This window comes from Pteropus medius, unplaced genomic scaffold (assembly GCF_902729225.1).
Source record: "Pteropus medius unplaced genomic scaffold, Ma_sr-lr_union100, whole genome shotgun sequence".
In the NCBI taxonomy this organism is placed as follows: domain Eukaryota; kingdom Metazoa; phylum Chordata; class Mammalia; order Chiroptera; family Pteropodidae; genus Pteropus; species Pteropus medius.
The window spans coordinates 12,114,279-12,132,448 of record NW_024345601.1 but is presented as its reverse complement, the minus strand read 5'-3'; the positions used below and the strand labels follow the sequence as shown (position 1 = coordinate 12,132,448).

Here is an 18,170-nt window from a genome sequence, read left to right as displayed (position 1 = left end):
CAATATGATTCTGGTTTTTATCGAACAAAATATTCTCATAAATCAGGGGAAAAAATCTTTTTTTCTCCTATAATAATAGTTTATTGGGGCTCCACTTTAAAATTACTTGTGCTTATTTTTTGGACAAAATCAGTGTTTCATGAATAGTAACTTTAAATGAACTGAATATCTATAAATCAAACACTTTTAAGTCAGCAAATAGCATCTCAGTTTTAGAACATTCCATCCATTTTGATTTATCAAGGAATATTTTTTTGTTTGTGAAAAATGTGCTCTTTACTTGCCTGTCCTTTAATCTGCACTTTCAAATCTACTTTAAAAGGTACTGTTATTCCAAAAAAGTACTTTTTAAACCCACAAAGCTCAAAAGTGTTAGTTTTGTTTTATTATGGTCCATTTATTGATTAACTTCTTATAAACTTCTTATAGGCTGATGCTAAACATATTTTTGTGGTTATTTCTGCTCTTCTTTCATGTTTATTAGCTAGGACATTTATTTAATATTTTTGACTCCTATAGTTTTAGGCTTGGCAATATAGATTCTTAAGCAGTAATGAAAATCTAAGAGTTATTACTTAGATATGCTAACTTTTATGTTTTTCAAATACATGTACAATTTAAATATTCTTAGTCACCCTATCAGGTTTATTATGAATTATTAAAGTGTAGTAAATTTTAACATATTTTTAGAATTTGCTGTACTTTCCATTTGGATTGATTGTTTAAAAATGCTCAAATGTTTGAAGCAGAAGATGCAGGTTTGACTGAAATTTAAGAAACACCTTAATAATCAGTCCAAGGCGATATATTGAAATACTTACAATTTCAATTCATGCTGTCTGAATTAAAATATATCATTACTTTGAACACTGACATTGTATACTTAGCTTATACATTAGCAAGATTTTATATTTCTAAAAAACATCTCTTGGGAAATATTTTACCTTGCTTTGTTTTTGTTTTTGGTCCAAAAATACCAGCAACTTTACTCATTGATAAAATGCAATCACGAATGTATTTAAATTACATAACTGTCAGCATAAATAACCCTATAAAGATTTTATGTTAGTGCTCCAGGTCATCGTCATGATTAAAATCAACTTTTGTAGGTATTGAAACACCTTTTAAACTGCTTCATTGGATATAACCAGACCCTAATAACTGTTGGACAATTTATCAGTCAGGACGCATTCAGCAGCAACTATACAGAAAGCCCTAATAACTGTTAGACAATTAATAACTAATAACTGTTGGACAATTTATCAGTCAGGATGCATTCAGCAGCAACTATACAGAAATTCCAATTAAAAGTGGTTTAAACAATAATAAAATTTAGCAAGTCACGTTACTGGAAGTTCAGAGATATTGCAGCTTAAGGAATGGTTAATTTGGTGACTCAACGACCTCATCAATAATGCCATCTCAATTTGTTACCTTTCATCCCCAGGTGGTAAACCAATAGCTGCAAGATGGCTTCCATAGCTCCATGAGTCACAATCCTACATAAAACTATTCAAAGGCAAAAAAAGGAATGTCTTTACCTTGTAACCCCTTATAGGATTGAGGAACTCCATCCTAAATATCCCCAGTAGGCTTTCTCTCATTGGCTAGAATTCTGTCGTATGCCCATTCCTAAAGTAATGTACATGAGAATGTAATTTTCATGATTGACTTAGAGTAATTAAGACTCACTCAAAAAGGTAAAGGGAGTCCAGCTTCTTTTCAATTCATCATGGTCACGAGGTACCTGAACTAAACTATTTTTTTTTTAATCAAAGAAACAGAGATAGCAACTGGGTAGGTAATAAATAATGTGTGCTACTACCATATTTATAGCAATTTTTCATATTTTTTGGCTCCTTGGAAAGAGATCTGAAGTTTTTCTATAAATTTTTAGTAGTTCCATTGCCTTCATTTTTTTTTTACTGTAAATAGCAACCACTATGATTTCTCTTTTGCTTTTTATCCATGAGATTGTTCTTCTGACCATCTTATCGTGCCTGGATTTGAAGGTTGCCCTTGAAGATTGTTGGTTCCATGTCAAACTAAAGCATTTATTGAGAGTGTTCTTCAGGGCTTAAAATATTGTACTTTGGAACCATAACTTTAATAATAAAATAAGATATTATGACTATTAATATTGTAGGAGACAATGACTAATAAAGAGAGATAACCATGATAAGGAGGAACAATAATAGATAGTGGAGTAAAACAGTAAGATCAAGTGTAGGTCATGTAAGGAAAGATCAAAGCACAGGATAGCAAATGTAGGCAAATGCAGGCAAATGAAAGACCAGCATAGCAGTCATCCACAGTCCTGTAATTGTTGAATATGGACCAGAAATAGATTAGCACTGGCTTTGAAATAATCCCTCTTCATATTCAGTATTGGAATGCCCTTTGAACCCTGACATAGACATAAGGGAAATCAACAAAAGCGGAAACATAATAGAAAGAAGAGCAACTCAAGGAAATGAAACCGACGAACAGTATCTATAAAAGAGGTGAACTGAGTCAGTCTATTCATTCAGAAAAATATGAAAGCAGAGTGATTTTATGACATCTAGAAATTTATGAACTCTTTCATCACTAAATGTTGAGCAAGGAAATTGAGTTGACACTATAGTAGGTAATGTTAAAGACAGTTGCAATCTTCTCATGAAGAGGAAAGTATGCTGAATTTTGCCAGGGGTTACCAAGGGGAATAGAGTTCCTTCTTCAAGTATTTTACAGGTGAGGTAAGCAGTTTTCTAACTAGAAACCAATAATGGCTCTTTCGCTTACAGCAAAAATATACACTACATGGCATCCTATTATTTCCAATTTGTCAGTTTCTTTCATCATATTGTCAAATATAATCATTTACTTCCTCTTCATTCTTATCACTTATTCTAACCAATATAATAATTGTTCCTAACCTTCTCCTAAACAGGGAAGAAGCTCTTTTTATATTCCTATTTTCTCCTACTATTTTGAGTTGTTCTGAACCCCAGTCACACTTTATAATTTTCCAAGCCTTTGGTAACCAAACCACTCCTTTAAAAGTGAAAAAACAAGTATAAAAAAATTTTAACAAGCGAAATTTTAAAAGCCAATTACTGAAAAACAACAGTTCTATTGTGGCAAGGCATTTTGGCTAGATTTAGAGCAAGATGTATATGAAGATTAATTCAAAGTGTAATTTTTAAACCTTTTATTCAACCACGCGCTTATGATTTGGAAGGATCAATGCAAGTTTCCAACATTTTTACCACCCTGCAACCGAACAGTTGTAGGACAATGTGCCTAAATCAAAACCAGGTTAAAAATCCATTTTATTTCCATGTTAACCAAGAACTTCTGTCCTGCTGGTACATATTCGGTAGGGCACCAAATTTGGCCAGCCACAATGTGAAAGTTTACTTTAGAATGTCCCGCTTTGTGACATGCACCAATGGACTTTTTCACATGTAAAGTCCATTTTTTCCCCCCATTAAAAAAGAGATTCAATAAGTCTATACCTTTTTAATGTAATTTTTAAGGGTGTGGGGGAAAATGGAAGTAGATTATCCTTAGAGGCAACTCATACAATAGGTAAATATTTTGGCCCTCAATTTGACATAAAATTACATTGTGCATTCCTGTCCATAAGTCCCACTAAAATTTATTAAGTTACAAATTCTCTTAAAAGAGAATACTCAGCTCCTTTTCTGTAGAGTTCTATATTCTGGAGAAATATTCAGCGGCATATTCCTTAGCAGTGAAATATTGGATTCAGTCCCTGAGTTTATGCTGTTTTCAGCTTTGTTCAAAGTGTGTCTTTCTATGAAATCTACAGCTGCAGAATTCTTAAGATGGATGCAGTCTTTCAATTTAGTGTCATAATTCGTTCCCTTGGGATTTCCATACCTGGGTTTGCCAAAGGGTTTGTACAAAAGGTATGAGAAACAATTCAAGAACCCAACTGCCAGTGGAGAGAAACTACACCTTTTATAGTGATGCTAGACTCTGAATTGATTCATTATAAAGAGCACATTCTGCCTTTGTCCTGAACATTTCAAAGGGATTTATTTTAACATGTTCAAACATCATTAATTAGGAGTTGCCCTGAATCTGCTGTGAATACTCCAATGCATATTGATCACTTTGCAGCTACAGGCTCTCACTACAAGAAGAATCATCTTTTGAGGGGACTTTTTAATAAACCGTCTCAGTAACCTCATAAAACAGTCGATAAATGTGTAATGTACTTTTTCTCTGACACTTAATTTGTCTTTGATGCTTCTTAGAATGGAGGTTTTCTGTTTTAATTTAGCTCATCAGCAAGAGAGAATTCCAGGAAGCTTTAGGGCATTTTAATTTGTAGCCAAAGAACATTTCATCATGTTGGCTTTTTCTTTTTTTTTTCCTCAACCAGACAGATATAGCCTGATTTTCCTCATTTCCCCTCTGACATCTTTGTAACAGGCTGAGTGACTCATTTCTCTGGGTGAAGTTAGTCTTGTCAGACAGACCTACCACTGGGCCCTGAGACAGAACCTTAAATGCTGCTATTTTAGTCCTGCCTTTCCAGAGTTCCAGGAGAAAGAGAGTAACTTGGGCATTTAAAGTAAAAGCTGCTTTCTTGCATGATTCTTTTGCCACCTCTAATTCTTTGCTACTTTATGGGAAAATGTGGATTCCCCCAGCCAGCACCCATTGGAACTTCTCATAGAAGCCAGACCACAGAGTGTAAACTGGTTGCTTGTTGACTACATTTTGCTCATTGTCCCGGTCGACCCATCCAGTGGTTTGTTTTTTTCTCTGTGTAAGAAATTTCCTTTTCATTTTTTCAAAAAAAAAAAAAGCCTTTTTAAAAAATATATAGTTTCTTATTATTTTCTTGAAGGCAAAACTTAGATATGTTTACTCTCCTTCTAGGCAATACTAGAACTTATTGTTGAAATTTATTTTCATTCTGTAGACTTCTAAACCCATAAGACATTATTATTCTGTGTTATATGGTCAGTATTCATTTAGATTTATACATATTCACAAGCTTATTTGCTGCACATTCTTTCTTGTGTCTTAGACTGTTCATTTGGGGTCATTATCTTCTTCATTCTTTAGAAGTTCTTTTTATACAGTCCTGGTGGTAAACTCTTTAGGGTTTTTGTTTTCATTTTTGACTGAAAATGTCTTTATTTTACCTTCATTTTGTAATACTTTTACAAGGTATAGAATTTTAGGTTGGCAGTTCTTTTTTATTATTGAAGATATTTCACTGTCCTCTGACTTCTTGTTGAAAAGTTAACTGTTAACCTAGGGTAATCCTTTTTATGACAACTTGTATTTTTCCGCCTTTGCATGCAGTTAGGAGTTTTTTCTTATACTTTATATTGTTTTTCTACAATGTGTTTAAATATGTGTTTGAGGGGACTACATGGATAACTTTCATCGGTTCTGAAAAAACAGCTATCGTGTCAGCAAAATCGCTTCTATCACATTTTCCAATAATTTCCTTTCACCACATTATTTACATATAAAATGATCTTCTTACCCTCCATCTTCTCTATCTCTTAATTCTTTTCTGTGTTTTCTATCTTTTTGTCTCTCTGTGCTACTTTTTGGACAATTTTTTTCTGGTCCTTTTTCTAATATGCTAATTTTTAGTTTACATTGCTATCGAACTTATGTACTGAATTTTTAATTTTGGCTTTTGCATTTTATTTCCAGAAGTTCTTTTTAATTTTCAAATCTACAATTTGTATGCCTAGGTTATTATAGAAGAGCTTTCCTATGAGATTCCTCATTCTGGGCAAGCCACAGGCTTTGAGTTTTCGCCTTATCCTATGAGGTTGTCAAAAAATGAATTAAAAATTTCCAGCATTAGTGAAAGCCACTCAGGACAAAAGTGGCTTTCCTGCTTATTACCTGTGTGGGTTCTATGTCCCTGCAGTCTGGACCTGATCATTCTTTAAATTTTTGTGATTCATAAGTTTTTTTAAAGAAGATAGTTTGAATATCAAATCCAGCTTTTTTATTTGTTTTCAGAGGGCAGGATGGTTCAAATAATCTAATCAGCCATTACCAGAAATAGAAAATTCTCATATAATGTTTCTAAAATGTTTGAATTAGTTAACATCTATATCAGTTGGGTTCAACTAGAGAAGCAGAACCAGTGAGAGAGAGAGAGAGAGAGAGAGAGAGAGAGAGAGAGAGAGAGAGAGAGAGAGAGAGAGAGAGAGAGAGAGAGAGAGAGCACCGCATCTGTGTATCAGGGAATTGGCTCATTCATTTGTAGGGCCTGGATGTGCAATCTCCACAAGGCTGTTCCCCCATCTAATGCTGATCCTGGCAGGTGGGCAGTCTAGAAGGGATGATCATGACAGGTTTGAATAAATTGCAGAAGCTGAGCTTCTTTGTAACAGAGCTGAACATACACATATACACACACACTCTCTTGGCCTATGAATCAGAACAACTAAATATTCATGGAGAAGGGAAAATGATTACAGGCCCAGTTGCTGCTTCATGCCATCAAGAGAAGTCAGCAGATCAGCAATAATGAGGTTTGTTACACAATAGCTGTCTCCTCCCTCATCAACCCTCCAGTTCTTGAAACCCACCGTAACTAGAAAGATACAGAAAGAGAATTCTGGGAAATGTAGTTCAGTCTAGCCAAGCTGGCACATTCCAAACCATCATACTATTATTGAAAAATTGGAAGTGTTCTTATTTAAAGAAACATTTGATTTATCTTTAAAATTAGATTATATGATTACAGTGAGTCAACATGGAAACAAATCTTTAGAACTGAGAAGTGGCTTCCCCTTAGGCCTACATGGTATTCTCCAGAATGGTTTATGGATTTCTATTATCTACTGGCCTCTGTAAGACAAATGAGTTTGAGATTTAAACAAAATTGGAACTGAGATTTCCAGGAATGCTATTGATTCTTCCCCTTTTTAAATACCTATTAACTTCCCTCCCCCTCTTTTGTCCTTACTTTGTTTCCTAAGGATGAGAAAATGTAAGAGTATGGTGATAGGTGTATTGGGTGGTGGGAGTGGGGATCCAAAGAAAATACTCACCACCTGCTAGAGTACCATGTGTATGTGTTGGTGGAGTTCGATCTTCCCAGCAAGAGCTGAGGTTAACATCAGGAAAAGAATGAGATGGACTTTAATCCCATTGACTTTCATCTGCCCACCCATCATAAACAAAAATGTCCACACAACCATGGCTGACCCACAATATGTTTTGGGTTTACTTATATTTCTATTCTGTGTGCCTGTCATTGTGCATCATTTATATAATTTTGCCAATACTAAATAGAAATTTTATTCCTAATATATTTCTAGTTTGTTTTTAAAGTCCTGCTTTGACTGGGATAATGAAATAGTCAAACACACATACCATAAACATTTTTTAAAGCAGAAAATGTAAAATTTAATCGATCTCAGAGAACCACTTCCTGATTTTACTATGGCCTTCAACATTTTAAGGAGAATGATGACCAAACTCAAATACTTACCTGTAGAACACCCAAAAAGGATTTTCTTATATGCTTTGAAATATTTGATGAAGCAGCATGTGGACACTAGACAAAAGGCTATTGCAAAAGGCAAATGCAGAACCACTGGGCTGAAAAATAATGCTGAAGAAATTTTCAGTTCAAAATAGGAAAAAGCTGTTTCTAAGAGCAAGAGTCACATTCTCTATTTTCTATGTATTATGTCTAAGGCCAAATTAACATAACAGGTCTACTTGGAGTCTTGCTTAGACATTTTCAAAAATCAATTAACACAACAAGTCTTCTGTGTTTATTATAACCATTTGCTGAGAATAGTCTTCAATTTTAACAAAGCAGTCTTTGCAGCTGAAATAAAGGCTCAAATAATATTTTCATATTTCAAAGAGTCTTATCAATAGAAGTGGTTTTAACTTTTGCTAATGAATGATCTATGATAGAAAAATTCATGATGTTTCTGTTAGTTTGGATGGATTCTTCACTACATACCCTCTATGACCATCACACACAAACGACTTTACACAATTGGAGAAAAGCTTAGTGTGTTTAATCATTTTGGCATTAAAATGGATTTTTCCTATCTAATTATGCTAGTATATGGAAATTTGTGTGTAAAAGGGTAGCCAACATCATGGACATATTTCGGTGACATTTAAGTAATAGGAAATATATTGTGTTCTAGCTTTGGTTTTTCTATCTTTCCTTTTTCTTCGAATCTTACATATTATATATATTTTTAAAAAGTAGTTCTTAGGTTTGGGAAAATACATAGTGAGCTGTGCAATTCTTAAATTTATTACTGGCTCTTTGTTTTAGGTGGAACTAAAAAACCCCTAGGACTTGCAAAATATTATAAAGCTGTATTTATAATTGTTAAGATGCCAATTGCAGCACAACTACCCTAGCCAAAACCACCACCATCTCTTACCTGGATTTCTAAATCACCTCCTAACTGGTCTTCCCATTTTCATGTGTACCGACACACAATCTATTTCAACACAGCAGCCAGAGTCATCCTTTTAGAACATAAACGAGGACTGATCAGGACCCTTTCATGACTCTCATCTCTCTCAGAATAAAAGTTTCCAAGGTCCAACATGATCTGACCCCACTTTGGTGCATACCCTCTTTGTTTCCTCATCGACCTACCCTCTGCTCTGGCCATCTTGGGCTCCTTGCAAGGCCCCCACAAGCCAGGACCCTCCCATCTTGGGCTATTGCAAGGACTGTTTCTTCTGTCCAGAATGCTTATCTCCCAAGGGTCTGCTTGGGCAACTCCCTCCCGTCTTTCAAGTCTTTGCTCAAATCTGTCTTCTCAAAGAGACTTTCCATGACCACGTTATTTAAATTTGCGAACCCCCTGCACCACTCTCCCATCCTTGGCATCTCTTCTCCCTTTTACTCTGCTCTACTTTCTGTTTTTTGTAGTATTTATTAACTTATCTTGTTAGGTCATTTACTTCTTTCTTAAGTGTGTCATTCGATGTTGGTCCCTCCCATTAGAATGTACACTCCATGAAGGCATGGGCTTTGACTCTTTGGCTCAGTGATGCTTGTGAGTTCTAGGTGCCCAAGAACAATGCCTGGCACATAGTAGGTGCTCAATACATAGTTCTTGAATGAGTCACTTATGTAGAGGGCTAACAAAATTAACTCTATGGATTAAAAAAATAGTTCTCTCTCTTTGAGAGGGAAAAGTACAAGCCATTAAGTCCAGACTCATTGGACTGCATTATTCAACGCTGTCACTAATTCAATACAATCTTTTCTCAGGTTTCTTGACAGTAGTAGGATTTTGTGGAGAATTTCTCAGAAGAAATAGTTGCAAACATGTTTAACAACTGTTCCTACATGGGATAGGGAAGAACCAAGAATTCAATTGCTAATTCCATTGCATTTGTGGTAGGAAGTATTGGAATAGATAAAGGAGTTGGAGGTTTTAAATCTCCATTCTAGAAGGCACTTGAAGAAAGCCCCCAGGCAAATAATTTGAAACAACAAATGACTTAGAAATCAATTTCATTGCCACAAAAATGACAGCCTCCCTTTTTTTCCACACAGGGGGACGGTTCCTCCTCATTCTTGTCGGAAACTTGCCATGAGGATCCCTCTGTTTCCCCCAACTTTACTCCCCCCAACCCTCAAGCTCTCAAGTGGTGACCACCATCCTTCCGGCCAGGTAGGACTGGATGGGAGGGGTCGCTTTTGAGAGAAGGGTGGCATGTGGCCATCCAGTTTACAGGCATCATGGATTTGCTCCTTTTTTCTTCACTCTTTCTCTACATCCCCATCTTTTTCCTGCTCTAGTTCCCAGCCACATCCACAATATACTCCTCATCTTTCCTTCCTCTGGTACTTATTTCTTCATCATTGTTCTCTTTCTTCGTGACGCAAATCCCATTCTTCCACATTGTCTTCTTCCTTTTTCTTCTTTTTATTTCTCTTTGAAAAATTGGCTTCCTTTTTTACCTTGATCTTTCTTACACTCACACTATTATTCCTTCTTTTGAAACATTTTTTAAATTACTACTTCTCACAGCGCTGATGTCCACAATCTTATTATCTTAAAATCCAATGGGATTAAATTAACTTTCAGAGAGTCTTCTTGACCCACTCCACTCAGTTTACCATACTCCTCCTTTTAAAAATCTAACAAAAGTCATTTTATTCCCATATGATATTTTGAGTTAAGGGCTTATCTCAAGATTCCCTGATTCTCTGCAGTCAAGAGGTCTTAAAAATACCTCACTAATAGGGATGCTTGGGCCAACGGCTGCTGATTGGAGCAAAATGAAACTTGAAAAGTAGAGATAACTTTAACTTGCTAGATGAGGCGCATCATGAAATCTATTGTTTTCCTTTTGCTAATAAGAAAATTAACCTGTGCCATTCTAATGGGTATGCATTTCAGGGAGAAAAGAGGCATTATAGTGATTATAAAGAAAGCAAACTTGTATTCTGATGTATTGAGCATAGAGTTCTACAGTGAGGCTTACAATGTTTTTTGTCTTCAAACACATTGATCTGTGAAGAAGTGCAGTTTAGAAACATGTTGAAGAATTAATGAAAACAACTTTACTGAGAAAGAGCTGTAAATTTTTCCTCTTCATCTACATCAGTTACCACACACAATAATGTTCAAGGTCAATGCCTTTTAAACTTTAATGAGTATGTCAATTACCTGAAGAGCCTATGAAAATGCAGATTCTGATTCAAGAGGTCTGCATGGAACCTGAGATATGCATTTCTTTCTCTCTTTCTTTCTTTTCAGTCTTGCTGCCACATTTTCATGGACCACATTTAACAAGCAGGGATCTAGTACATTCCTACCTCCTAGCTTAAAGAATAGTGTTTAGCTGCTTTCATGGTGTTTTGTTATATGTTAATTTTTGGCTTAATCCCGAGCCTTTGATATCATCATTTTTATTTTCTACTTCTGACTGCAATGCTAGGAAGAGAGAGGTAGAAAATGTCATTTGAGAGCAAAGCCACAACTTAGCTATGAATTCTGTTCATGTCCTCCCAAAGTGACGATCTTGTTTCTGTAGTAACCTTGTGATAAAGCTCAACTGGGAAGTTGGGGCAGAGGAAGGGTGAGTAATATTGATTTCTCCAGAAAGGCATCAGGGAGACCTTGAAAATGTCTTCTTCATTTGGCTATAAATGTTTAGGCTATCTCTTAAATCACCAATTATAAGCATCACTGGATTGTTTTGTTCGTATACTCGTTACTGCCCTGGTACTTTTGAGAGTTTCTGTGAAAAGTTTACTGTCATAGGTAGAATATTAAATTCTACCTATGACAGTAAAATTCTACCAATTCTCTCAGAGGAAATAAATGACATTGGAGCTCAGAAAACATGACTTGGGTTTTGTTTTTCAAAACAAATGCAATAGGGATGTAAATGTTACATTTTTGTCCTGTGTTTTATTGGGCTTGTGATGGCTGGTTTACAACTTATATTCCTTTTGGAATATAAACTGAGCTTCCTGCTAAGCAAAAATTTTTATTTTCAAAAGAGATAGATATTCTCACAATACCTGTACATTAAAAAAAATCTTTAATCACATAGTTACTTGGGTACTCTTAGCTTCCCACATATAAAAGGCAACATAAAAATAAACCTATTTTACGCGTTCCAAGGAAAAATAGGCCTCATTGCAAAAAGAGAAAAAAATAACAGTATTTTGTATTTAAAAAAGAATAAAAATTCTTTTTTCATAGCAATACATAAAAAGTACATTTTGTACCAAGTTTAATATTTCTCAAATGTTTCTTCCTCACCTTCAACATCTCCATTGATAGACTGCAGTTAAAAACAAAATTAATGAATAAAAGGCCATCACATATTTGCCAGAAAAGAATGATTTTTATACTATAGGACTGATTCCAAGAATACTCATCATGTAAATGTTTGAAATTTCACACTTTTAACTTTGTGAACGCAAACCTCATTGATGATAAATATATTCCTTGTTATCAGTTAGAAATTGATAAGTGAAGTTAACCTTGTTAACTTCTATTTTTTAATAAATACAAGTCATTTAGAGCAAAACTTAAAACAAACAAAAAAGGATATTTGCACATTTGTGTATGTATGAACCTTTATTTATAGAAAATGACAATTTCTAAAAATACTGATGGTATAGTATTGGAAAATTACAAATTTATGCCAAATATTTATTAAGTGTCTGCTTTATTCTAGGCTATGCCAATTTCAATAGGGAGCTCAAAATAGCAACAAACATAGTTTCTACACACATTAAAATAATAAAGAGCAATTCAAGGCCATAGAAGGAAATTAAAGTTTTTTTTTCACTGACAAATAATAAAAGCAATAACAACTATCATTTATTGAGCTCTTACTATATGTTGCCAAGCACCTTCAAAGCACGTTATATGTATTATCTTCTTATTCTCACCATGTGCACTAGAGGGAATTAAGGTTCAAAAAAGATAATGAACTTTACTAAGGTCAGACAAGAAGTACTAAACCTTAAGGATCCCGTGTATTGTGTCCTTCAGCTTTCTCAGTAAATATCTGAAGCCATGATTTTATAATGTTGGTGTCAGGGATGTGATATTACTATCTCACATTTCAGGGATAGGCAAGCACTAAGGATACTCTGTCTGTGCCTCAGTATACTCATCTGTAAAATGGAGAGACTACTGGCCTCTCTGTTGAAGGATGCAGATCTCTGAGTGTTTAGAAGGGATAAACACTCGTCCCATATACCAAACACTGTTTCATTTGGTAGTAGTGCACCCCAGCCTCCACAAGATCACAACCAAATCTTGCCAGAGATTTAGACCCCAAACGGGTCACAACAGCAAGAGAAATTAAACATCATAAGCAGGATATTCAAGTTATTCAAAAATCACTTGTTTTTACCAAATATCTTGGAGAAGAACATCTCCCAGGACTATATGTTAGAAGGTTTCCAGTCCTGTGAAAATAGGACTCACCTCCAGGAAGCCAACACTGGCAGCTGTTTTCTATGTTTATCACATCCAGTGGGAAAGCAATGCCAAGAAGAGGAGTAGACTCTGAGACATACTGCAGTCTGCACGAGTGGGTTCAAAGGATTTTGACACAACCCTCTCTATCCGTGGTTGCTCTAAAGCATCAGGATTGAGGACAGACATGCTCGCCTCCTCCCAACTTTGACTTTCCTCCTCCTTCCCTTCTTCTCTACTCACATGCCATTCAGCTTATGTTGTTGGTGCCAAGTTCAAACCAAAGACTAAATGGGTTTCCTTCCCTTGAGGTCTTCCCTCCAACTCCTCTCTCTACTCTCTCTTCTTAAATCCTTCTCTTTCGCCAGCCCTAGAACAGTATCCTTGTTAACTAAAGCCCACCTCTCCCACTTGAAAAGTTGTGGACTGAATTAGACAAGAAAGGAGTTAGCGTACACATTGGGTTTTGCACCAAGGTCTATTTTTATTTGATAAGCAATCATTTTCATGGTTTTTATTTATTCATTTAAATAATATTTACCTAGTATTTACCCCTGAGGTTACTAGGTAATCTAAAAGAACATATTGAGTGAAAAACATCTCCTTTTACATTGTATTAAATCTCAGTCATAGCACAGGATGGAGTTTCTCCAGAGCATATGACAGATGACCCTATTCTCCTTTTGCTATAGAATTAGAGTGAAGGGAACTACTTTGGGCTAAATTATGAAAGATTTAAACAAGAAACAAAGAAAGGTTTCTGAAAGTAAGAATATGCAAACATAATTGGCCCTCTGTATCTGTGCATTCGGCCTCCACAGATTCAACCAAGTGAAGATAAAAATATTTTTTAAAAGTCAACAGTGTTGCTGACATATCCTATATACTTAGGCCTATCATGGTTGTGTCTGTATTGAAGATGTATGACTTTTTTTCTTGTCATTATTCACTAAACCATATAGTATAGCAACTATTTATATAGCATTTACATTGTAGTAGGTATAATAGGTAATCTAGAGATGATTTAAAGTATGTGGCAGGATGTGCATAGCTTATATGCAAATACTACACCATTTTATATAAGGGACTTGAGCATCCCCACACAGATTTTGGTATCTTGAGGGGAAAGGGTTCTGGTACCAATCCCCAGGGAATACTGAGGGATGACCATAGATTCCCGCAGGGTACTGTGTGTCTCTTTGAATATCTTTAGATGTGGCGACAAAGAGGCTGTCTGCAAGCAGAGCTGGATGACCTTTTTATGATCTCCTTTGAGTCCATGAAGAAAAAGATTAATTAAACTCAGAAGTTTGCCACAAAAATAATAGGTATGAGATCCAGAGAATTCAAGGTGTTGAAGGACTCATTAAATAGGGTCGCATAAATATCATGCTGAAAGATTTAATGAGTCCATAGGGTCACTTATAGAACAATAGAGCAGAGATGACCTAGAAAAATAAATTAGAATCGATATTGTGCTTCTGAATTAACAACTATAGATTGCTATATTAACACCTGAGAGATGAAGTCTATAATTATATCTTAATGATGGATGTTGGTGTTCTCATCCCAGGGAAAATGAAAATTGCTCACTTTTAGTTTTTTACTTGCCAATAATAAGAATAAATTTATATGTATGTTTATTTCTGTAGTTTTAAGGAACCATGAATGCTTTAAGTAGCTACAAATAAGTAGTGTTAATTTTTTTCTTTTATTAATTCAACTAATACTTATTAAATTCCTACTGTATAGCAGGCACTAGGCTAGGTGCTTAGAAAACATAACTGCCTCAAAAGATGCACTTTCTCCCCTCCACCTTGAATTGCTTATAGTCTAGTGCAACTCTGTCTAATAAAACTTTCTGCAGTGATGGAAAGGGTTCATGTCTGAGAGTTCAGTGCAGCAGCCACCTATACAAGTGGTTATTTAGTATTTGAAATGTGGCTAATGCAACTGAGGAATTGAGTTTTTTATTTTATTTTATTTAAACTTAAGTGTAAACAGCCAGATGTAGCTAGTGGCTAACATATAGGCAGCATAGGTAGATAGCATGCTGAATCTTAATTTCTCATTGTATTCTACTTTTCTACAAAGGATTTGTGTTGGGACAAAATACTATGATCATCATTGTAATAGAGAGCTGTTTACAGGGGAGGAAGAGCCAACACATACTTGGAGAAACCAAGGAGAGCTTCCCAGAGGTGGTAATCCTTGACCTATATGATTAAGCAGAAGTTTATCAAGCAGAGGAGCAGACAGGAAGGAATTTCTCATGATGCTGTGATAAAGCATGAGATCTAAGTATCATGTTACTACTGTGGAATTGCATGTAATTACATTAGTTACATGTTGTATTAGTCTGCCTGGGCTGCTGTAACAAAATATCTCAGACAGGGTAGCCTAAATAACAGAAAATTATTTTCTCACAATTCTGCAGGCTGAAGTCCAAGATCAAGGTGCCAGTAGTAGCAGTTTCTGTGAGGCCTCTCTCCTTGGCTTGCAGAGGGTACTTTCTTGCTGAGTTCTCACATAGTCTTTGACCTGTATTCCTCCCCAGAGAGAGCGAGCTCTGGTGTCTATTCCTCTCCTTATAAGGACACCAGTTCAGTCAGATATGGGCCCCACCTGTATGACCTCATTTAGCCTTACTTACCTCCTTAAAGGCCCCATCTCTAAATGCAGTCACATATGTTGGGGCTTCAACATATGAATCTTGAGGGGACATAGTTCAGTTCATAAAATGTTATTCAATAAGCAAGTATCTTTTTCTTTTTTCTTTTTTTTTTCTGAGAGAAGGAGGTATCTATCTCACACTCAGTTTGCAAAAATTTACAGAAAACTATCATCTATTGATCTAGCATCTGATGATTTTAATCACTGCTTTTTAATTTACCTGTTGATAGATAACATAGAGGTCTAGAAATTAACAAATTTAAAAAACACTAAAGCAAAGTGTTCACATCTCAAAACTCAACTGTAATTAAATATTGCTTAAGCATATTTTAATATTAATTTTTCTTTATTCTTTGAGCACAAACCAATGGGGAGCTGGAGCTGGTCATACTAGCTCATAGGAACTTATTTTTTAATTTTTCTGAGATTCCGTGAGCCAGTTGTTAAACACAGCCACTATTTAACAGTAAGTTACATTAACTTGGCAATTAAAGAAATTATATTAAAAACAAAGATTAACAAAATACCCAGAACTCACCACCACCTGATTATTTTAGACATTTTACTATTATCGGGGCTCTCGAGGTAGTCTACGACTATTTTCTGTGTGATCACTATAATGAGGTTCTGCTGTTTACCTCTTCCTTAACTCTTCGTCCAGATCATCACTTGGTAGCTTGAAATTGGCCATAGTGGGAATATTTACACTATGAAAATCAGCAAACACTATAAATGAGGCTCCCCCTAACCCCCAGAGGAATGACCTTTTCAATATTTACCAGCACGCCACTGGCACGAACCTTACTGTGTTATGGCGTAGGGTTTTCCCAGGATTTATGCAGAGTTCCTGTGGCAGCTTACCAGAGTTGAAACAAAACTTTCTGCTGAAATATAATTTATTACCTTTTTAAAACCTTTTTTCCTATGTTTCCTCTACCAGAAAGGTGCAGTGCCGCCTTGCTGACCTGTAAACTCTCACGCTCTGCATATAAAATATTTTGGGGGCAACAGAAAAGTCCCCTAAAACATAAATCTACCGTTGACAACATTTTTTTAACCCACTCAGCAATTTCTACCTGAAAATTTTCTCAGTTGTAACATAATATCTCTCCCACTGTTGATACTACCCATAGCTAATACTAAGCTAACACTTGCCTCATTCATTTTAACAAGGCCACTTTTTTCTCTACTAAAAGTTTTAAGTGACAATAAATGAAATAAAATGGAAAACTGCTGGGGTAAATAGTTTTCAGAATTGTTTTATTTTCCATAGGAAATTTTTCTCTTTAATGTTGCCCTTATATACCACTTCCAAACAAGTAAGGAGGTGCTCAGACATTGAAAATGAAACACCATTTGGCAAAATTCACATTTAACCTTTTATTAAAACTACATTAAACCATACCTGTGTCCTTTAAAATTCAGAGCCCAAGAAGTTGATGTGACTTGTCTAAGGTTACATAGCAAATAAGGGACAGTACTTAGTTTCTTGCCAAGGTCTTTCACTTCTAATTGACACTACAGTATATCTTGCTTTCTGACTAAAATTCTGTTCATTTATTTGTTTTATCATCATTACAGTGCATGAGGCTGTTATGAGAGTGATTATAGAAGAAGAAATTTCACATAGAAAAAAATTAAGTGATTTGAAGTCTTTACCCTTTCTCCAGGTGTAGCTTACATGCACAAAAAAAAAATCTGAGAATCATAAATATAGATTGAATTTAAGCATCATGGATAAAATGCATGGCATATAGAGGGAAAGAAAAGGGATGTCAGGACGTAGTTCTAGATAACTCTTAGTTTTAAGAGGTCTGGTAGAGGAGAAAAAGCCTGAAAGAGACAGAATAGGGATGACCTGTGAGGTCATAGGAAAATCAAGAATGCCAGAGAAGCCAAGAGAGGGAAAAAAAGGCATCAGTATGAAGAGAGTGACCTGCAGTGTCGACAGTGACTGAGTGGTACAGAAAGGTGTCCTTTGACTTTTATAACCAGGAGGTCACTGGTGCCCTTAGTAATAATGAGGGGTCAGTGAAAAGGAGGGAGTGGGAGTCAGATAAGAGTGAGATAAACAGGTGGCAAGGAATAATGCCCTTCCGGAAGTCCAGACTTGAAGGGAAGCAGAAATCTGGAATAGTAATGGGGGGTTTGGGGAATAAGGGGAAATCTATTTGAGAAGAGATTAGTGAGTACTTCTAATTTATGGTCCAGTCTAGTTCATCATGAGATTACTATATAAAAACGATTTCCATAAAAGAATAGGGAAAAAGAGATTTCACCTATTAACGGTTGGCAGAGTTGTGGTTTTCTTTTTTGGGGATGAATCAATATTCAGTGGAAGAACAATATCTTAGTGAGTGTGCCAAATAAACTATCAAGAACAATAAAGGATTTCCTTAGACACTGTTTAAATGTTAGGATGCTTTCTCTTGCTATTTAGTACATTAATAATAATACTCATACAATTTACATCGTGATTTTTTAGAGCTGATCCAGAAACACACAAAACCTGCATGGCTGCTACACTAAAGCATCGATAGATCAAGA

General features: G+C 35.5%; 1 protein-coding gene across 1 annotated transcript in view; it reads left to right on the top strand.

Moving 5' to 3' along the window:
- The window catches only part of PLCB1 (phospholipase C beta 1), a 411,190-nt gene that overhangs the window by 335,981 nt on the left and 57,039 nt on the right, over nucleotides 1-18,170 (top strand). The window lies entirely within an intron of this gene.